This window comes from Mobula hypostoma, chromosome 14 (assembly GCF_963921235.1).
Source record: "Mobula hypostoma chromosome 14, sMobHyp1.1, whole genome shotgun sequence".
NCBI classification, from domain to species: domain Eukaryota; kingdom Metazoa; phylum Chordata; class Chondrichthyes; order Myliobatiformes; family Myliobatidae; genus Mobula; species Mobula hypostoma.
In genome coordinates, this window is record NC_086110.1 from 796,865 (window position 1) to 820,535 (window position 23,671).

General features: G+C 39.9%; 1 long non-coding RNA gene across 3 annotated transcripts; it reads right to left on the reverse strand.

Annotated features, from left to right (window-relative positions):
• Window positions 1-15,507: 15,507 nt before the first annotated feature.
• Window positions 15,508-23,217, reverse strand: LOC134356414 (uncharacterized). Of its 3 annotated transcripts, none has more exons than XR_010020348.1 (4): window positions 22,875-23,217; window positions 21,248-21,370; window positions 18,852-19,058; window positions 15,508-18,228 (listed from the first exon to the last, which is right to left on the reverse strand). It is a non-coding gene; the product is annotated as an uncharacterized LOC134356414 (long non-coding RNA). The 3 variants fall into 3 exon arrangements; XR_010020346.1 differs by having other exon boundaries at window positions 21,242-21,370; XR_010020347.1 differs by having other exon boundaries at window positions 18,852-21,370.
• Window positions 23,218-23,671: the final 454 nt, after the last annotated feature.

A 23,671-nucleotide genomic window follows, 5' to 3' on the forward strand; every position in this document is an offset into this window, starting at 1 on the left:
TCAAAAAAATTGTCGCTGAGGAAGCACAAGAGAATTCAAATGCTCGATCTATGAAACAACAAAAAAGAAAATTCTGGAGGAATTTAGCATCATTAAGACGTCTCAGGTACCTATCATAGCTTCTCTACTAAGATTCAGAAATTCCATAGAACAATCAGTTTGCTGGGGAAGCTTAGCAGTTTGAGTAGCATCTATAGTACAAACTAATTTGTTGACGTTCCAGGTAAGAACTCTGCGTCGTTACAGAGCGTGGAGCCAATTAGAGTTCTGACCTGAAAAGTCAACCAGTTCTTTTCTCCTATGGATGCCACTTAAACTGCGTCTCCAGCAGATTTATTGCTGTACAGAATTACTGAATCTCAATCGTGAATCTATGATAGGTACCTGAGACGTCTTAAAAAGGGCAAGTTGCTTTAACAGTTACTGCTCATTCAAAGTGCTTAATATTTGCCGTCTCAGTGATTAGTCACTTACAGCTTGTCTTAAATGTTTCTGTGTTAATTGTCTAACGAGCTACTGAGTGAGACAATACAGTAATTTGTCCACTAAACCCTTGTTGATAATCTGAACCAATGTCGTCTGTTTTTGGTAGAAGTTCTTTCTTATCCATCGCTCCAATTTAAACTTGGAGTCCAATACATAATCGTATCATTTGATTTTGTCACTATCTCTCGCTGGCAGTAGCAAACAGCAATAGCTCCCTGTGTAAAATGTTAGTGCTGAGATCCTCAAGATATTTCTGTTTTCATATATCTTCTTGATAGAGACAGAGAGATGGGGGGGGGGGGCGGGGGAGAGGTGACAGTAATGGCCTAAGTGTTTCTAACGATAGTGTGGAGTTTGAAGGAAACGTTGAGGTAATTAACGAGCTCAGTATGGATGTATGAAGTCAGCAATATAGCAATACCCATATAGTTGACAATGTAGCGCAGAATGCATCTATAGAACTGCTCTGGTGTTATTTAAGAAATTACACAATACTATTCATATGAAAGAGGTTTATATGCCTCCTGATTGAACGACAGAGAACTAATATCAGTGTTTGACTATAAATTGGAATACCCTTTGGAAGTTTACCCTGTCATGATAGATTTCTGATTGCCATGGTCCTAAAAATAACAAATTAATGAATCTTTTCTGAACTATTGTTGAACTTACGAATGAAATTCCAGTGGTACTTTGTCAAATATAGAAAACATAACATTGAACAGCACATCACAGCAACAGGCTCTTTGGCCCTCAAGGCTGTGCTGACTCAGTTAAAACATAAATAAAACTGCCCAAAACCTAATATCTCCAACCTATAAAATGTCCCTCTCCGCCATCTTCTTCATATTCTTGTGCCTATCTGAACATCACTTCAAAGTCTCCAGGAAGCACAATTCAGCGGTCGCTGAGTAAAATAAAAGTACCGTTCACATCCCCTTGAACCTATTCTCTCTCATCTTCAATGCATGCCCTTTGGTTTTAGACATTTTACCCTGAGAAGATAGATACTCCCAGAGTACTCCATCTATGCCTCTCATGATCTTATAAACCCTCATCTGACCTCACCCTAGACTCCGCGGCTCCAAATTAAACAACCAAAGTTTGTCCCGCCTCTCATGAAAGCAGATATCCTCTAAACCAGTAGCTTCTGCACCCTCTCCAAAGTCAGAACATCCTTCCAATAGTGGGCTAACCAGAATTTTATGCACTTCCTAAGACGTGACCTAATCAGAGTTCAGTAGCGTGTCAACATAAGCTCTTTACTTTAGAAATCAATGCCTCAACTAATAACAGTAAGCATTCCATAAGCCTTCTGAACCTCCCTACGGATTTATGCAGCCACGTTCATAGAAATGAACTTGGACCCCAAGATCTCTCTGGTCAGCAACACTGTTAAGGGTCTTGCCTGTAACAGTATGCTATCTTCTTGCATTTGCCCTGCCAAGTTGTAACACCATCTGCCATATCTCTGTCTAAATCTGCAACTGATCAGTATCTTGCCGTATTTTTTGCCAGTCTTCTACAGGATACAAAACTACACCAATCTTGGCATCAACCGCAAACGTATCAACCCACCTACATTTGTAACCACAAACAGCCGTGGTCCCATCACGGATCCTTGCGGAACTCCACTAAGTGCAGTTCTACAGCTCGAATCAGTCCCTTGAATCACTGTCCTCTGTCTTCTATTTGCAAGCCAATTCTGGATCCAACCAGCCAATTCACCATAGACCGCATGCATTTTAATGCCCTGGTTAGCTTCACATGAGGGTCTTTGTCAAACGCTTACTAAGATTCATGTAGACAACATCCAATGCCCTAGGTTCATCAAACTTTTGTCACCTTGTCAGAAAACACAATCAAATTGAAAGGATACAACTTGCACCAACCAGAGCACCCTGGCTCTCCCTAATTAGACCATGGGTTTCCAAATGCTCATATATCCTATCACTTATAATTTTCTCCAGCAATTTGCACACGACTATTGTTATACACAAGTCTGTAGTTCACAGAGGTTTCCCTTGTGCACCACTTACATGACGTATAAAGTTAGCCACTAGCCAGATGCTCGAAACCTCTCCTATGCCTAGAGAGGACACAATGATACGGGGCGGACTGAAGGCTTCTTGTCTCTTGCATTCTTCAAATGCCAGGAGTAAATCCCATCTGTCAGGGGTATTGTCCACCTTAGCACTGATTTGGAGACTTAACGCTTCTTCCTCCATGACCTTTAAACGCCCTAATATATTCATGCACTCAGTACTGATCCCCTGATCCGCTATCTCTTTTCCCTTGGTAAACGCTGAAGCAAAGTATGCAGTAAAAACTTCAAAGCTCCTACGTCTCAGTAGTCCGAATTAATATCAACAAATGTATATAATATACATCCTTGAGCAAGGCACTTAACCAGCGATTGCTCTGCGATGTCACCGGTTGCAAGCTATATGGGTCCTAATGCCCTTCCCTTGGACAACATCCGTGGCGTGGAGAGGGGAGACTTGCAGCATTGTCAACTGCCTGTCTTCCATATAACCTTGCCAGGCCTGGGCCCCGGAAATTTTCCAAGGCGCAAATCCATGGTCTCATCAGATTATCCTATGCCTATATATAATATACAACCTGAAATTCTTGCTCCTCATAAACATCCACGAAAACAGAGTACCCCAACGAATGAATGACAATAAAAACAACATAACCACAAAGCTTCCTTCTCCCTCATCTCACGCACAAGCAGTAACAATGCATCATCCCTCCCGTTTCCCATCCCCCACTTACTTTATTCGAAATGCATCAGCACCAACCACCGACCACCCACAGTCGCAAATCCCCTTCAGAAGACCATGATCTTCAGTTATGAAAAAAAAGACAACTAACCGTTTACCCGACCAATGTTACATGCCACGAGCTCTCTTAATACCTAATAAACTGACAGAGATGTCACTCATGTAACAGGCTCTCTCTTTTTCTCTCTGCTTCTCCCTGATAAAGAGGGGAAGAGAAGAGACCAGTACTGTTAATAAGCTGTAGCGTGTGTTGGTCTTCATCAAAGTGGGCCGTGAGGAAATATTGCTACATAAGACTTTGGTTAGATCCCCACGTGGAGTATGTGTTCATTTCTGGTCACCTCACTACAAGAATGATGTGGATGCTATAGACAGAGTGCACAGGAGATTCACTGGGATGTTGCCTGGACTGCCGAGCATGACTTACGAGATAGGTTAAGTCACCTTGACCTTTTCCCTGAGAAATAGAGGATGAGAGGATACCTGTTAGAGGTGTATAAGATGATAAGAGGCATTGATGCTGTGAACAACGAGAGGTATTTTTTCCTAGGGTTGAGGGGGCAATTTTAAGGTTCATGGAAATAGTTACAATGGGGATATGAGAGGTTTTTTTTTTTGGTCACTGAGAGTGGTGGGTGCGTAGAATGCACAGCCTGTGAAGTTGGTAGAGGCGGATACAAAAGGGTCTTTTAAGAGACTGTTAGGTAGGTACGTGGAGCTTAGAAAAATCTAGGGCTATGAGTTAGGGTAATATTAGGCAGTTTCTAGAGTGGGTTACATGTTCTATGTTCTGGCTCTATGTGGTCTATGAACGTTGATGAAGACAAGGCAGGTAATGGTATTCATATGGACTTAAGTAAGGCATTTGACAAGGTCCTGCATGGGAGATTGGGCAAGGCGTTAAGTCGCTCGGCATTCAATGTGCAGTGGTAAATTGCAGTAGATGTTGGCTGTGCGGGCGAAGCCAGGAAGTGGTAGTAGATGGCTTCCTCTTTGACTGGAAGCCTGTGACTAGTGGTGTCTGTGGGTATCTGTGCTGGGTCCATTGCTGCTTGTTATTTATATCAATGATCTGGATATTAATGTGGCTTACTGGATCAACAAATTTGCGACTGATGCCAAGAGTGGGGGTGTTTTAGACATTGAGAGAGACTATTATGGTTTGTCGCGGGATCTGGGTCAGCTGGAAAGGAGGACTCAAAAATGGTAGATGGAATTTAATGCAGAAAATTGCCAGGTGTTGTGCTTCAGTGGGGTCAACTACGATTCGTTTACATAGTGAATGGTAGGACACTGTGGTGTGTAGTATAACTATTCAGGTTCATAATTCATTGAAACCGACGCCACAGGTAGATAGGGTCGGAAATAAAGCATTTAGTACAGCGACAATCATAAAACAAAATATTGAGTACAGGAGATTTTCAAGTTGAATTGGACATTCACCAGCCCTAATTTGTGCAGTTTTAGTCAGCTACGTACAGGAAAGATGGAAGTTTCGTTGAAAGAGTATAATGATTTTTTATAAGTTTGTTGACGGGTCTGGAGGACCTGAGTTTATGGAATGCTTGACTAAGTTCGAACTTAATTCCTGGATGGTAGAAGATTGAGAGAGATATACAAGATTAGAAAGGGTGTAGATAGGGCAAATGCAAGCAGGGTTTTTTTTCACTAGGGAAGGGTGTGACGAAAACGAGCAGTCATAGGTTAAGGCTGAAAGGCGGAAAGTTTAAGAGGAATATCAGGGGGAAATTCTTCTCAAAAGTGTCCTAAGAATGTTGTCAAGCTTCCATTTTGAAAGATTAAGGGAGGTTTGAATCGATACATGGATGGTAGAGGCTCCAGTGGTCCCAATGGGAGTTTGCAATTCAGATGGTTCAATGCGGACTGTATGGGCCGAAGGGCCTGATTCTGTGCTGTACTTGTCTGTGAATCTATGACCTTAAACAAATTCCCCGTGTTTTTCATTGAATGGTCCTACCTCTCCCAACTTATTCTCTTTTTTTCTTGATGTATATATAGAATTCTTTGGGATTCATCTTAATCCTACTTGTCAAGGGCTTATCATGACCCCTCTCAAGTTTCCTATTTCTATTCTCAAGTTATTTCTGGATTTTTTATAATCCTCATATGCCACGTTTGATCTTAGCTTCCAAAGCTTCATATACTTCTCATTTTCCTTCTTGTCTAAATTCATCACCTCTCTTTACATCCAAGGTACTGTTTCCTTTCCATCCCTGTCCTTCCCTCTGAATGTGCTTTGCAAAAAGTTTTTGCATTCTTCCAATTTTAGCAGCAATATAAGCAATAGCCAGCAAACGGCGTGTAGACAAAACATCCCATAATAAATTCATAGGCATCCCAACTGTGCCTATGATACACATAAGATCCTATCTCAACATTTTTGTGCTAGTGCGGGACTGAAACAATTTTATTTGAATAAAGAGGGAAATTTCTGGTTGGCTGCATGTGGTCCGCAGGGATCGGTGTTGGTGGTTTGAGGAAGCAGGGAATCTGAAGAGGAAGATATTCAGATTAGAATGGACAAATGATGGACATATGGAATTTCGGCTAGGGCAGTATAAGCTCATACATTTGGTCGAAATGAAAATGTGAACAGAGAGATAATTCAAAAATCGGAGGAATAATGTGGCTGAGGCTTTATAAGGTATTCGTTAAACCACACTTAGTGAGCAATTGAGTGAGTATAGTGAGCAAATTTGGACACCTGATCCAAAAAAAAGCTGTCCTGACACTGGAGAGGATCCAGAGCATGTTGAGGAGAATTGAAGAATTTACAGTATGAGAAACATTTATTGGTTTCCTGTACACTCTGGAGTTCAGAGTGATGGCGGGGGGGGGGGCGGATTGAGTGGAAGTGTCTTGGGCCAGAGGGTACAGCAGCAGAACACAAGGTCGACCTTCTACACCAGAGATGAGGAAGAATATTTTGGCGGCCTGTAATTAATCTGTAGAATGCATCGCCACTCACTGCTGAGTATCTTTAGAGCAGAGATACATGGAATCTTGATTATTCAGTTGTTGGGCAATGCAACTGGTGAGCTAACTGACCTTTCTGTCGGTTCGCAGATAGGGAACAGTGACCACAACTCCTTAACTCTCAGGATAGCTATAGATAAGGATGGATAGGTGTTTATAAGAGTATTTTTGCTGGAGTAAGGCAAATTACAAGTGTTTTAGGAAAGAACTAAGACGAGATTATTGGCTATGCCTTTTATTTCTGACAAGTCCACATCAGTCATCTGGATGGTGTTTAAAGATCAGTTGCGCAGAATACTGGAAAGCTATGTACCTGTTACAATGAAAAACAAGGATGGAAAGATATTCGAACTTTGGATATCCAGAGAGCTGATGAAGTTAGTCAAGAAGAAGCATGATAATTCCGTACAGCTTCGGAAGTTAAGCTCTACTGGAGCACATGAGGTGTATAAAGCAGCCAGAAAAGAGCCAAAATAAAAAAAAAAAGAATTAAGAAAGCCAGAAAAGGCCATGAAAAGTTATTAGCAGGTAATATTAAGGATCAAGAATAAATATAGGAAAATTCGCTTAGATGCAGAGAATGTAATTGAGGTACCTAATGAGTACATTGTTTCAGTGTTTCCCGACAAGAAGGACATGAAGAACCATGTGATTAATTTTGTGTGAATCAGTATTTTAGGGCATGCAGAGGTTGAAGAAGAGGAAGTGTAGGTCTCCTTAGTGCACTCATGTGGATGTCATCAAGTCCCGATAGGATTTAGCCAAGATCATGGAAGGAGGCAATAGACGAGATTGCTCAGGCCTTGACTAGAAATCTCGTGTCCTTTCTGGGAAAGACAAGGTTCCGGACGAGTAGCGGTTGGCTAATGTTGTATTTCTATTTGAGAAGGAAAGAAGGGAAAATCCTGGGAAGTATAGACTGGGGAGTCAGGCGTCAGTTGTTGGGAAATTCCTGGACATCATTCATAGAGATAGGATATTGTTAGGGGCAAATGTTAAGGATGAGGTGATGGAGTACTTGGTGACACAGGACAAGATAGTACAAAGTCAACTTGGTTTCCTGCAGGGAAAATCCTGCCTGAACAATCTATTCGAATTCCTTCAGGTTATTACCAGTTGGATAGATAAAGGGCATGCAGTGGATGTTATATATATGGACTGCTTAAGAGCCCATGGTATTACAAGAAAGTTACTAACATGGTTAGAGCTTTGGCTGCTTGCTAGGAGGCCGCGAGTGGGAATCAAATGATCCTTTTCTGGTTGGCTGCCAGTGACTAGCTGTGTTCCACAGGGGTCGCTGTTGGGACCACTTCTTTTTGTGCCGTATATAAATGATTTAGATGATGGAACAGACTGTTTTGTTTCCAAATTTTAGATTATGTGAACACACAGACCTCTTTTATTGTCACTTACAAATACATACATGCATTAAGAAATGATACAATGTTTCTCAGGAGTGATATCACAGAAAATAGGACAAACCAAAGACTAACACTGAAGGAACCACATGATTATAGCATATAGTTACAGCAGGAAAAGCAATACCATAATTTAATGAAGAACAAACCATGGGCACGGTAAAAAAAAAAGTCTCAAAAGTCCCCGAGTCGACCGACTCCCGAGTCTCCGATGGCAGGCGGCAAAATAGTAAAACTTCCTGCCATAAACCTCCAGGCACCGTCAACTTGCCGATGCCTTGGAAGCAGCCGACCACAGCCAGAACACAGTCCGTCCGTCCGAACACATCGAGCCTCCGAGCAGTCCCTCCGACAGAGCCTCCCGAGCGCCCTCGACCTAACCCCGGCCGCTGAAACAAGCAAAGCCGAGTATTCGGGGCATTCTGATCCCGAGATTCCGATTACCAGACAGCAGCAGCGGCAGCGAAGCGGGCACTTCAGAAGTTTTCCAGATGTTCCTCCGTACTCTTACCGCCGTCTCCATCAAATCAGATTTGTGCCGGGTCCCCTACATGATAGACAACAGATATTCATCACTGGAGAGTCTGCGCGCGCTGCCGTCGCGCCGCCATCTTCTCCTCAATGTAGATGATACAGAGTTTGGTGGAGTGGCAGGTAGTGTTGAGGAAACAGGCAGGATGCAGAAGGACAGTCAGATTAGGAGAATGGGCAAGAATGTGGCAAATGAAATACAATGCCGGAAAATGCATGGTCATGCAATTTTGTATTAGCACGCATTGTTTTCGAATCGGGGAGATAATCCAGGAATCTGACTTGCAGAGGGATTTGGCAGTCCTAATGCAGAAAACACTGAATTTTACCTTGCAGTCTGAGTCGGAATCGAGGAAGGCAAATGTCGTGTTATCAATCATTTCAAGAGATCTACCTCTGCCCCTTTGCCATCCTATTCCCAAATGGACATTGAACCCTTCGACAGAACCTCGCTCTTTGGAGGAGGGAGGAGAAGATGGCGGGGCGACGCAGCGCACGCGGCCATTCCGAATGTTATAGTATATGTAACTAGGGGCCGTGCACAATCCGCATTTGATGGAGACAGCCGTGAGAAGCGCAGAGAAGCATCCGGAGTAACTTCTGAAATGCCTGCTTCGCTGCCTCTGCTACTGTGTGATCGAGAATATCCGGAGACGAAGCCCCAAATACTAGGCTTTGCGTATCACCTGTTGCCGGGGCCGGGATCGAAGCTCTCGGCACAGATGGTGCTCGGTGCTCGGCGTCGAATAGGTGGTCGGAGGTTCGGAGTTTTTCGGACGGACTCGGAGGCGGACTGTGGACGGATGCTTACAGGATGCTGCAGAGGCAATTTGGCGGCTTTGGAGGTTTACCGTCTGCTTGAGAAGATTGGACTTTCGAGAGACTTTACTGTGCCATGGTCTGTTCTTAGCAAATTACGGTATTTTTTTGCACTGTTGTAACTATATGCTATAATTTTGTGTTTTCTGTGAGTTTTTTTAAATCGGTTTGTCATGTGTTTTTCGTGATATCATTCTGGAAAAAACATTTTATCATTTCTTAATGCATGCATTACTAAATTACAATGAAAGGGGTCTACGTGTCCTCATAATCATAATCATAATGAACATAATCATATATATTTCCGTACTTTGCACGATTTTTAATCTTTTCAATATACGTATACAGTAATGTATGTATTATTAATATAATTTTTCCTATATTATGTATTGCATTGAACTGCTGCTGCTAAGTTTTAGCAATATTTTTATTGGATTTTACATGCATTTCACGTATACAAATAAACAATAATAATAATTAACTAAACATTGAGAAATGTCATGGTTTTTTGTTCACAATCATCAAAGAAATAGAATTATAACATTGCACATGCTTCAGATAGATTACAAAGTAAAAACAAAAGAAAAAAAAACGAAGAAACACTCAACAACACACAGCTATTTTAAAATGACTGTGCACCTTGATGTCCAAAAAAACACCAATAAAGGTTTCCACATATTTTCAAATTCTCCTGCCCTTCCTCTAGTTATGTAAGCCAGTCTCTCCAATTCAATACAAGATGTCATCTCCTTCACCCATACATGCACCGAATGTATATCCATTTTTCTCCAAGATAAAGCTATCATCCTCCTGGCCTGCAGGAGTCCAAAGTCAATTGAAATTGATTGTTTTTTTTTCACTAACTGTAAAGTTCTTTGGATATATACATTGTACACAGATTTTACTTGGTGAGTCACCTTTACTCCAACGATCTCAGATGTAGTCTAAGCAACTGTTTTCCAGTATTTTTCTTAAAATTTGGACAGTCCCATACACAGGAAAACAGAGTATCCTTTTCTTATAACATTTAACACTGTTCTCCGGGAAGTCAGGGGACCAACGTTTCAGTTTGCCCGGGGTAATATTGTATTCATTAATCATTTGTATTGCAATAGCTTCACTCTCGTGTTTATTGATTAGTTTTGAGCTTTTAAGCATGTCATTTCCCATTCAGTTTCTTGTATGTCCTCTTGAACCTCCAGGCTCCATGCCCCAAGCCTGTCAATGGCGGAATCCTTACCATATGACATCAAAGCCGTATAGAATAAAGAAATCTGACTCCTCTATTTTAGGTTTAGAACTGTGCGATTTTCAAGATGTGATAGTTAGTGGTGGTTCGGATATTAAATGCTTATATTTTGATAGTATGAAATATTTCAGTTGCAAATATTTTTAAAGTGTTTTCAGGAATATGGAATGTCTGATACAATTCATCAAATGTAATCAGATTGCATAGAACATAGAATTGTACAGCACAGTACAGGCCCTTCGGTCCACAATGTTGTGCTTACTCTCAAGCCCTGCCTCCCATATAAGCCCCCACCTTAGATTCCTCCATATACCTGTCCATTTGTCTCTTAAACTTCACTCGTGTATCTGCCTCCACCACTGACTCAGGCAGTGCATTCCACGCACCAACCACTCTCTGTGTAAAAAACCTTCCTCTAATATCCCCCTTGAACTTCCCACCCCTTACCTTAAAGCCATGTACTCTTGTATTGATCAGTGGTGCCCTGGGGAAGAGGCGCTGGCTATCCACTCTATCCATTCCTCTTATTATCTTGTACACCTCTATCATGTCTCCTCTCATCCTCCTTCTCTCCAAAGTGTAAAGCCCTAGCTCCCTTAATCTCTGATCATAATGCATACTTTCTAAACCAGGCAGCATCCTGGTAAATCTCCTCTGTACCCTTTCCAATGCTTTCACATCTTTCCTATAGTGAGGATACCATTCATATAAAGGCCCACTATTTTCTGCACACCTTTGCTTGCCCAGATTCTGAAACCACCATCTGCTCTTCCTGCCCTGAAGTACGTATTGCCATATATTGGGGAGAAGCGAGTAATGGGATGAGTATCTTTAATATGTTGATGTGCTTTATATCAGATGTCAACAGTATATTCGCAGATGTCAAAAGTATTTTCGAGGAAAGGGTTCTCGGTTGTTCTTTTCAGATTTCTTGGGCCTGTAGAGTATAGATAGAGCTTTAATGGGAGTTTTTGCATTGATGCCTGTTCAATATTCAACCAAGCTGGAATGTCATCCATAAAGAAATAAAACAATGTGGAATGTCACTGAGCAGACCAATAATACCATTTCAGGTTCGGGAGCTGTAGTCCACCACTTTGATATGGCACGTATAACAGCCTAAGTCCCAGTCTAGATTTTTTTATTATTCCAAATTAATTTACTAAAATTTTGGTAGTGGGAGAGGAAGTGATTGAAAAAGGTATAGAAATTTTGGCAATATATTCATTTTCATCATGTTTATACGGCCATTCATCGATGTGGGCATTGTTATCCATCGATCCCAAGTCTCGTTCACTTCCCCCACTAGTGGATCACAGTTTGTTGGGACCATTGTTTTAATTTCAGGGGTAATTTTGACACAAGGTAGGTAAATCCTTCCTTTGTATTTATAAATGTATTTTTTTATGACTGGTTTCAATCTTTCTTCTGTGTTCAAATACATATTGATGATTTTGAGTTGTTCATGTCATAATCAGAGAACTGGCCAAACGATTCAATCTGTTGCATTAGGTTTGGAATAATGACGGAAATAAATGTAAAAAAAAACACATTGTCAGTATATAAGGATATTCTGTGTTCCTGTTATCCTTGCTGGATGCCCAATAGGCCTGTCTGTGTTCTTATTGCCATAGCTTGGTGTTTTATGGCCAGTATAAAGAACATCTGTGACAAAGGAATCTTTGGAGAGTACCTCGCTTCAAGACGACTGGTTTAGAAACTGTACTATTTGTTAAGACACTGGCTTTTGGATTTGTATATAAAATCTGAATCCACTTAAGGAAGTTTTTTCCAAATCCGAATCTAGGCAATATATTAAATATATATGGCCATTCTCTTTTAACGAAGGCCTACCGATCATCCAGTGATAACACCGCTGTATTTTAGCATTATTTTTTTCGTGAATTATGTGAAGAACTCTTCTAATATATGGAATCCTTGGCGTTTTTGCAGAAAACCATTCTGATCATTATGAACTAGATGTGACATATAATTATCTAATCTTCTCACCAGGGCTTTACAAAGTATTTTTGTGTCCGATCCAATTAAACTTATCGGTCTAAATGAGGAACATTCTGTAGGCGGTTTGCCTGGCTTCAAGATCAGAGTTATCATTGCCAACCTTACAGAGGGTGGAAGAATTACATTCCGATAAGGTTCATCATACATATTTAAGAGTGAGACGAGTAATTTTTTTCTTGAAATGATTTGTAGAATTCAATTGTTAGGCCGTCCTGCCCTGGCGTTTTACGACTATTAATATTCTGGATAGCCTGTGATATCTCTTGAATTGGTATACCTGTACCTATCTCCTTTTTTTGCATCTTCTGTCAGTGTCTGGAATTGAAAGTGATCAAAAAATGTATCCCGTTATTCTGAGACTTGGGGGAATTCTGATCTATATAAGTGCACACAAAACTTTGTAAAACAGTTTTTTTAAATTTCCAATGAGTCTACTGTTCGGCTTCCTAAAGAGGTTGTTATATTATTAGTTGCTCTATGAACCTCTACTTTGTTAATTCTCCATGCCAATAGTTTTCCAGCTTTTTCTCATTGATCGTAATAAGATTGCTTCATCCACATTAAACTTTTTTTCAGCTTTATCTGCATATAATTTTTCATATTTGGCTCTCAAAGGTAGCAGATCTCTTGGTTTTGGTTGATCATCCCTTTCATTTCGTTCTTTCTCTAAAGGTATAATTATTTTTCCAAAGTTTCCATCTCTATTTTTGTTGTTTGGACGTGGAGCTTGTATAACTAATGATTTATCCTCTAATATATGCCTTGAACGCCTCCCATCTCGTGCTGCCACCAGTTTGAACTGTATTTAACTCAAAATAACTATCTATTTTAGTTTCCACAAATTTAACAACGTCTTGGTTTTGTAGCCATATCACCTGGAATCGCCAGTTAGGGGGACTGTGAATAAATTTCTCTATATGAGTACTTAATGAAATAGCAGCATGGTCGCTCCATATGTAATGCTATCATACCAGCAACTTTTAATCTTTGATAAGAGCTCTCTTGAGACAAGAAAATAATCAATACGAGAACGAGATGTGCATGTATTTGAATAGCAAGAGTATTCTATTTTGCCCGGTTTTGTTCTCTGCATACTACAACCAAATTTGTATCCACGATGTATTGTTTTAATAATGTTATAATTTGTGCCTTGTAGGTAACACAGCCTGTAAAGCATTCCATTGCTGGGTTTAAAGTGCAATTAAAGTCTCCTCCAATGAAATAAAAGCCTCGAAAACGTACACAGTGAGGGAAAAATCTTGAAAAAAAAGTAGGATTATACTCATTTAGGCCATTTATATTGACAAGGTTTAATGTGGAACAGAGGATATTACCTTGCATAATAACATGCATTCCGGCTGAGTCTTAGGTTGTTTTCATAGTTTGAAATGGTATCGTTCTATGCATAAGTGTAAGTACACCTCTAGCATCGCTGTTGTATGTTGTATATATTGCTTGTCCAGGCCATCTATTCCGCACCTATTTAATATCCGAGATTTTCAGATAGGTTTCTTGAAGAAAAAAACTATTTTTGGACTTGAGCGGTATGATCCTATTTATAATCTGTTTTAATTTGGTTAACTTCTTTAGTCCCCTAACATTCCAACCTTTGACTTTAATATTCAAGATATTGTGAGTGTGTTTTTGTTACGTATATATGCATGTCATTTATACCAGGAAACGGAGTAAGAAATATTACTCCTGTGTTGGGTGCACGATATACATTTGCACATATAGACATCTGAAGTCTTGAATTCCCCCTCCCTTACTCAAAACATAAAACTATAGGGCTTGTGCAGATCCACCGTAAGGAGGAGCAGCTAAACTATGCGAACCTAACCCCATGGCAACTAGTGGTCGCCATCAACCACGCACCGTATTATATTGTGAACATTATCTCCTCAACCCACTACCATAAAAATAAAATCAAAGTAGGCAATAAACTGTATGCCAGTACTGCCTATAATAAATGTTCACTCAGATCCATGGAGTTCCATCTCAATAGAATTAAGATTTCAATAAACAAAAAAATTATAAATAATTTTAAAAAAGGCAAATAATAAAGCTATTCCGGCGGGATAAACAAACTCTTAAATGGAAAGTGAGTCCACGGACAGAAGATTGGTTTGTGTGATGTGCTGCGCCGTGTTCACGATCTTCTGCAGCTTCTTTCGGTCTTGGATAGGACAACTGGCGTACCAGGTTGTGATGCACCCTAGAAGAATGCTTTCCCCGGTGCATCTATAATAATTAGTGAGGGTTTTTTGGGACAGGCCAAATTTCTTTAGTTTTCTCAGGAAGCAAAGGCGCTGGTGGGCCTTCTTGGCAGTGAACTCTACTTGGTTGGACCAAGTCATGTCATTTGTGATACTGACCCCGAGGAACTTAAAGCTTTTGACGTGTTCCACTTGCGCACCACCGATGTAAATTGAGTTCTGCGGTCCGCTACTCCTTCTGAAGTCAACAACCAATTCCTTCGTCTTGCTGACGTTGAGGGATAGGTTATTGTCTTCGCACCATGTCACCAGGTTCTTAATTTCCTCTCTGTACTCAAACTCATCATTACCCGAGAAACGACCTGCAATTGTTGTGTCATTAGCAAACTTATATTGAGCTTAATGGAAACTTGGTTACACAATCACGGGTGTACAGTGAGTACAGCAGGGGGCTGAGTACACAGCCTTATGCGGCACCGGTGCTCAGAGTGAATGTAGAGGAGAGCTTGTCCCCTAGTTATACAGCTTGGGTCCTTTCTGTGAGGAAGTTGAAGATCCAGTTGCAGATCTGAGTGCTAAGGCCCAGGTTCTGGAGCTTAGGAATCAGTTTATTTGGAATGATGGTAGAAAAGGCAGAGCTGTAGAAATGGAAAGGAACTTTACCTATGCGTTTTTATTCTCCAGGTGTTGTAAGGTGGAATGTAAGGCCAGACAGATGGCACCAGCCGTTGAACTGTTGCTCCGGTAGGCGAATTGTAAAGCGTCGAGGTTGACTGGTAGGCTGTGGTTGATGTGTGCCATAACCAATCTCTCGAAGCACTTCATAGTAATTGATGCCAGAGCCACAGGTCGATAGTCATTCCGGAGTGGTCAAAAAGAAAAAAAAAAATCGATCACTATAATTGTAAATAAAAGATTACAACAATTACAAACATAAAATAGTTTTTACTTCCTCATAATTCAAAAAAAAGACCAAGTGCCGATTCATATTATTAGTTTATTTCATATATAAATGATTGGAAATGACGCAGCAAGAGAAGATAAATTCTGAGAAGAAGGACAGAGCAATTCACCACCTTAAGATGTAATACTTCTCCAATAAAGTTTCAAACAAAAGGAAAATCAAACACTGAATCTACTACTTAATTACTCTCAAAAGAAAACTGATGAAAAGTGAAAAAAATACAAAATCACTAACGAAAAAAGAAAAAAAGAAGAATACTTTCATTCAAAAATACGAAAAACTCCTACACTACAAAACCAAGGCGACAGCCTTCAAAATGTAAAAAACGAAATCTCTAATCTGGATATTAGCTTTTTTCTTCAAAAAAAAACACGAAAAGCAAGTTACAAATTACAAAAAAGAAAAAAAAATGCATTATTTGATCCTTAATGTGAATATCGTGAAACCGAACAATAACAGGTCTCGGTTTAAATTCTTCGGAAGGTGCGATACGCACGATTTAGCAATGGGGGGGCCGCCATAACTTCTGGTCCAAACACATCCATTAACAATTTAGAAAAGTATTTAGTGGGATCGCCCATCTCAACATCTTTGGGAACTCCGATTATTCCCAGATTCTGTCGCCAAGTTTGATTTTCAAGATCGATAATCTTTGATTTATAACATTACAACAGCTGAGATGTCGAAGACAGATTTCTCTCCACAGATTCAATTTTTTGGTCTCTCTTCCGACCGGCTTCAACCAGCTCTGAAATTCTAATCTGTTGTTGATCGACTTCGCATCTAAACCAATTAGACCATAAGACCATAAGAAAAAGGAGCAGAAGTAGGCCATTCAGCCTATCGAGTCTGTTCCGCCATTTTATCATGAGCTGATCCATTCTCCTATTTAGTCCCACTCCCCCGCCTTCTCACCATAACCTTTCATGCCCTGGCTACTCAGATACCTATCAATCTCTGCCTTAAATACACATAATGACTTGGCCTCCACTGCTGCCCATGGCAACAAATTCCATAGATTCACCACCGTCTGACTAAAAAAAAAACTTCGCATTTCTGTTCTGAATGGGCACCCTTCAATCCTTAAGTAATGCCCTTTCGTACTAGATTTAACATATGATTTAACATCATATTGAATGATCTTCAAAACGTCTTCAAACGGAGCAAATCTTTAGTTAACTGTATCCTCTAGAAGTTTTGACATTGTTTCGTTGTTAATGGAATATGCTTAGATGCTTGGGGATCGCTATCTTTTTTTTTCGTTCCCGCCGGAAACTTTCCCACCTTTAACTTTATGCTCTCTGGTCAGCATTTTCAGTAAGTTAAAATCGAAGTTCAAAGATCTATTTGTGGTATAAACCCTTTAGTGCAGGTATAGATAAAGTAAATAAAGGTGGTTACAGGTAAAAGAAGTAAAGAGAATGGTGAGAATGCGAACTGTACCTCACGCTATGAGCGTCTCCTGGAGAGTCTTCTAACCTTATTATACCAATGACTGCATATCCCCTGCTGTAACCCTATTACACCCATGACTCTGGGTCCAGGTACAGGACAAGCCTATCTTTAAATTTGAAATTGACAGTACTGTTGCTGGTCTCAAAATCAATGTGGAAAAAGGATACAGGAAAAATATCGTGAACCTCTCCTTAGTTCCTTATTGTCTGTTACCTGTTATCTGTGAATACTGCCATTAATAGAATTAGACTTCACACCTCATGCTGAAGGGGGCAGAAATACAAAATCTGTACGTCATCTTTGAAGGGTGCTCGAAAAATTCTCAACAAACGTCTGCAATTATGATATTACTATATGACGTTATGGGCGGTGTACAGTTTCACGTTTTAATGTATTACAGAGCAATTTGTAAAGTCACCGGGCCAATTGGCATGGATTTGAAAGCACTGACGGAAAAATTACAAACTGGTCCAAGTTCATGGTGTAAAATCAGCAAACTGCATGATCACAGAATTTTGTTTTCTGCAGAAGAGAGCACATTGGGGCAGTTTTGTTTAATCTTAGATGACAACATTTGGTGATCTATGGTAATTTGAACCAAACGCAGAATGTTCCTACGCTTGCATTTTTGTTTCATGAATCAGCCATTTTCAATGCAGACAAATACTGATTTTAATTTAGTCTCGCCACTTTTGGGTATAGCATATGGGTATGGTGAAGGAATTAGAATAAGGAGTAACTCGAAATTTGATGTAAAGTCGAAAAAGCCAGTTTGTCGTTTCAGTTCTTGCAGCATTCAGTGTCCCCAGCTCGTTAGGTATTTCATTACTAAAGGAATGCATTCCTTTTGTGCTGTGTTCCTTTAATTGTCCATTCAAAATTGGATCAGCCATGATGAAATGGCAGTGCAGGCTAGATGGGCGAAATGGCGTAAAGCGGCACCTATATCTTTTGGTGTCATGCACTATATTTGATATTATTGGAAAAATGACAGAAAAAAATAATTGTTCCGGTTAATTCAGTCGCAATGGAGGATTGAGATGTTAAAAAATGCTAGTTACAACATCAGAGCAAGAGGAAGGCCGGTCCAAACCCATAAGTTAAGGGAGGAAACTGAACAATTGTGGTGACCTCTCCGCAGGTGTCCCGTTAACTGCTTTCTTAATAAATATCCTAGACTGTTGTTTCATGTGCACTTTTGCATATCCGCACTCCTGTAATTTCGTTCAGAGTACTTTGTCTTCAGGGAATCAGGCCAGTCATTCATGCTAGTCGTGTGTTTTGCCTGCAAAACAAAGGTTGGGAAAATAGCTAGAACCTAGCAAATAAATTTAGCTTTCCGATCAAAGAATACTCATAGAAAGTGGTCTTTGATATACTTTTTCGTATATAAGTATCTCTCCTCGATGCAGATGTTCCTTGCTTTTAACTGACTTGGTCACATTTATCGTAGTATGATGCACCTTATCGTTCAGTGATATCTCCATAAAACGGAAATTAAAGTTACGCATTACAGTTGCTCGAACACAAACTTATTATTCTTGACGCTCAGGTAACTATCATGAACTATATACTGCAGTATGTACATAGAGGAAGATTCATGACACGAACTTATCAGTATGACAATAGTTGCATTATCCTTTAGACGATTGATTTGATAAAATTTCTTAAATTGTGCTAAGTGAAATTTTGCGCACTGGGTCACATAGACTTGCAGATGCCCAATGATTCCACTGTATTTTCCCATTTCGAAATTTAAATAACACAGCAATTGCTGTAACCTGCTTACTATATTGGCATGCATTAACAACTGTTCTGGAGTATCAATAAGGAGAATCATAAGGGGATGCAAAGGATTGCCCACACAATCATTTCCTTTCGGGCCACAACGCGACAAATAAAGCATACCTTCACAAGGCGTTGCTTCAAGAAGGTGGCATCCATCATTATGGACGCTCGCCATCCATGAAATGTTTTGTATTTTGATTCGGACTCTGTGCACCTAAAACACTTTAAATATTCTTAAAGGTCTCTGGTCATTTTGTTTCAGAGAGGTTACTTCCTCTTAAATAGAAATAAAACATTCATAGTTGTGATTTTTCGAAATTTTGTTATCTGCAGAGAGTAGAGACGATAAGCTGGATTAAATTTAACAATTGGTTAGAGATACATGCAATAATGCACAGTTTAATCAGTAATATTTGTCTTCTGAATAATTGAGCAAATCATGAAGAAAGAATACATTTTTTAAAAGCATTTTTGGAAAGGTGGGCAAAGCATGATCTAAGAAATATATATTGAAGTTGAAGCACCAGTGTTAGAGAGCACACAAAACAATAATGTCTGAAGGGTGAATCAGTCATTAGTTAGGTTATGGTAATATTTAATGAACACAGATACAAAAAAAATCACAAGATGTTTAAAAAATATTCGAAAAGTAATACTGGACATTATAGTCCAGTAAGTTTGACGTCGGTAGTGGATAAGTTATTGAAGGGAGTACTAAGAGACAGAATCTACAGGCAATTGGATGAATAGGGACTTATTAGGAAGAGGCAACATGGCTTTGTGCGTGGTAGGTTATGTTTGTCCAATCTGCTGGAGTTTTTCGACGAGGTTACCAGGAAAGTTGATGAAGGGAAGGCAGTGAATATTGTCTTCATGGACTTCAGTAAGGCCGTTGACAAGGTCCCGCATGGCAGGTTAGTTCGGAAAATTCAGTCGCTAGGTATACATAGAGAGGTGGTAGCTGGATTAGACATCGGTTCAATGGAAAAAGCCAAAGAGTGATAGTAGAGAATTGATTCTGAGAGTGGAGGCCAGTGATTAGTGGTGTGCCACACGGATCAGTGCTGGGTCCATTGTTATTTGTCATCTATATCAATGATCTGGATGATAATGTGGTACATTGGATCAGCAAATTTGCTGATGATACAAAGATTGGAGGTGTAGTGGACAGTGAGGAAGGTTTTCAGAGCCTGCAGAGGGTCTTGGACCAACTGGAAAAATGGGCTGAAAAATGGCAGATGGGGTTTAATACAGACAAGCGTGAGGTCTGGAAGGACAAACAAAGGTAGAACATACAGGGTAAGTGGTAAGGCACTGAGGAGTGCAGTAGAACAGAGGGATATGGGAATACAGATACAAAATTCCCTAAAAGTGACGGCACAGGTAAATAAGGTCGTAAAGAGAGCTTTTTGTACATTGGCCTTTATTAATGAAAGTATTAAGTATAAGAGCTGGTATGTTATTATGAAGTTGCATAACGCATTGGTGAGGCCGAATCTGGAGTATTGTGTTCAATATTGGTCACCAAATTACAGGATGGTTATTAGTGAGGTTGAAAGAGTGCAGAGAAGGTTTGCAAGGATGTTGCTGGGATTTGAGAAACTCAGCTTCAGAGAAAGGTTGAATAGGTTAGGAATTTATTCCCTGGAGTGTAGAAGAATGAGGGGAGATTTGATAGAGTTACATAAAACTATGAAGGGTATAGATAGAGTGAATGCAAGCAGACATTTTTTCCACTGAGGCAAGGGGAGAATAAAACAGAGGTCAAGGGTGGGGGGGGGGAGTTTAAAGGAACATTGTGGTTGTGGTGGTGGGGGGGGCTTCTTCACACAGAGAGTGGTGGGATAATGGAATGAGCTGCCAGACGAGGTAGTAAATGCTATTTTTTTTTTTTTTAGCATTTAGGAATAAATTGGACAGATACATGGATGGGAGGTGTATGGAGCGATATGGTCCGTTTGCAGGTCAGTGGGAGTAGACAGAAAATAGTTCAGCACAGCCAAGGACCAAAAGACCAGTTTCCGTGCTGTAGTTTTTATATGGTTTCGATGGTTTCCATGTCCTGCACAAAATTACGTAAAGAAAGATGTTCAACCACGGACATAAGAGAAATTATAAGATTCAAAGAGAACGTTTATAAGCCTCTCAGAAATAATGAAGGGTTGCAGAATATAGGCATTGATAATTCAGAAAAAAGAACATGAAAATTGATATGCTTATTAGAGTATGAAAACAATCGTGCAAGGAATGTAACATTTTCATTTGAAAATTGTGCAAATTTATAAAGAGTGCAGCAAATATGGTAACTTTACATTCATAAAGGTAGTAAATATACTTGGCCAAATAACATGCAGGGGAAGTTCGATCACTGCATTCATTTAGTCTTCGCAAAGCAGCACAAAAGAAGCAGCTGCGACATGAGTATGTAAGGAGGAAAGGAATGAAGGAAATCAGTTTTCGGAAAGACATAAAAATTCGAAATTAATGGGGATAAAAGGGTAACAAATTACCAGGACCTGACAATTGCATCCCAAAACGAAGTTCCCAAATGGAAACAGAAATATGGATTTATTGGTCGTAATGTCTCAAATTCTTCAGAGTCTGGAGACGAGCACGTGATTGACGAGCGAACGAGAATTCTATTACAAAAAAAAAAGAAAACATGCATGCAAGCTCAAAGACAGCAGTCAACATAGTGGGAAGAATCTCTTATTAAAGTTTCAACTGAAAAGTTTTATTGGGATTCAGACAAAAATAAATAATGGGTAGCAAATTCGTTCTCAGTCGTCTGGAGCTTAGACAGAAGAAGGGTAGGGAGGTTATATGAGCTGGAGAGGAGAAAAAAAAACAAACTGCGTAATGCGGGCAAGTAGATCTAGAACATACAAGCATCGTGATTCAATTGGAAGAGGAAGAGACGCTTGTTGTTGTTGTTGTTGTTGTTGTTGTTGTTGTTGTTGTTGATTTTTGCCGCACAGCCGGTGTGTACAGTCCAGTTGAGATCTTCAGAGATGTATATACCGAGGAACTTGAAGCTATTCACCCTGTCAGCTGTTAATCGAGCTTAGCCTGTCTCTGTTCCTCCGGTAATCCACGATCAGATCTTTTGTTTTATATATTGCTATATGTATTTATTGTTGACCGACTGTGGCAGTTACATAGATCTGATGGGAATATTGGCGTATATTTCAAAGTTCAAATATATGCAGTTATGTACCGGTGTGTAAAAATATTGAAAATCTAACTGCAAAAAGGGCACACGAGACAGATTAGAAAGAGGGACAGAATTGATTGAGTTTTCAGATATTAGAGTCACAAAATACTCTGCAGATGCTGCGTTCAAAGCAACACTCACAAGACGCTGGAGGAACTCAGCAGGTTGGGCAGCATCCGTGGGAACGATCAGTCAACGTTTCGGGCCGGAACCCTTCATCAGGACTGAAGAGGGAAGGGGCAGAGGCCGTATAAAGAAGGTGGAAGGAGGGTGGGAAGGAGAAGGCTGGTAGGTTCCAGGTGAATAACCAGTAAGGGGAACGATAAATGGGTGGGAAAGGGGAAGCAGGGAGGTGATAGGCAGGAAAAGTGAAGAAGGAATATATTGTTGACCGACTGTGGCAGTTACAGAGATATAATGGCAAGTTTGGCGTATATTTCAAAGGCCACGTGTAAGCAATCATGCCCTGTTGTGTAAAAATAAGAACTTACATAACTAACTGCAAAAAGGGAAGGCTAGTCAGTTTAGAAAGAGGGACAACATTGCTTGAGGCTTCAGATATCAAAGATCAGAAACTATTAACCAAATATTCAAAATGTGCCAGACAGAAGTGAATGCTATTTTTTTCTGGTACAAATTGTGTCAGTGGTCAGACAATTTAATTACTAATTGCAGAGAATGAAATATTTCGACATGTCAAGAGTGACAGAAGAAAAAAAGCAGGAAAGGGACGCAGGAAATAATAATCAGTCAAAATAATTTTCCACGATAGAGGGTAAATGTCGGGTTGTTTGTGTCCACTATTTGTTTAATTGCATTTATTTATAACTATATGTGGCTACATATCTATGTCGAGAGTCTGCCTTTCTGTCTCGCTTTGTTTCTATCTATTTACCAATCTACCAAAGCAAAAACAGAACAGAACCTACCTGTCCTTCAGAATGCACTGCGTTGTCTTCCGAATCTCTTGTACATAATCATGATCATAATTCCAAATTATCCAATTAATTATTCGCTTTTCAGCATGAAATAATATTTCTGATGGGCAATATTTACATTAATATTTGAAGCAATATTGTAGTACGATATTTGCTGAATACTGCCATATGTTAAAAACAGAAATTGCTCTTCGATTTGTAATTATGGCGTCTAACATTACCCTCAGCATTTAGCACAGCGTATAATACCCCGGCCATGCCTCACTTCTCGCTCACTGCTCTCGACAGCATGACAAAATTAAAGGATGGTATTTATATACTGCATTAACTTCACGAACATTTTACTCAGTGTAGTAAAGGAAGAGGAAGTGGTTTTGACAAGTTTTTTCAACCGAGTATTCCTGGCAGAACACTTTATCTTATACGCTCTCCTTACACCCCCACCCCACCCCCTTTATCTCTCTCTCTCTCTCTCTCTCTAACACACACACACACACACACACACACAGACTAACATGCCATAACACGGCGCTGAATTTATGACTATAGGTTTCAAAATTCAGGATTCACGATTCAGGAACGTTTACTGTCATTTCCAGTACACACGTGTAATGGAAAACGGAACAATTGTTACTGTGGCTTCGATGCAGCACAAAAAATGCAATAAGCTAAAGAACACTATAATAATATAACAACACCATAACTATAAGTTCATAAGATAGATTGATTGTATGTCGATAGAAAATCGCTTGGCACAGGACTGTCTGTACATAAGGTGACTAACAGGA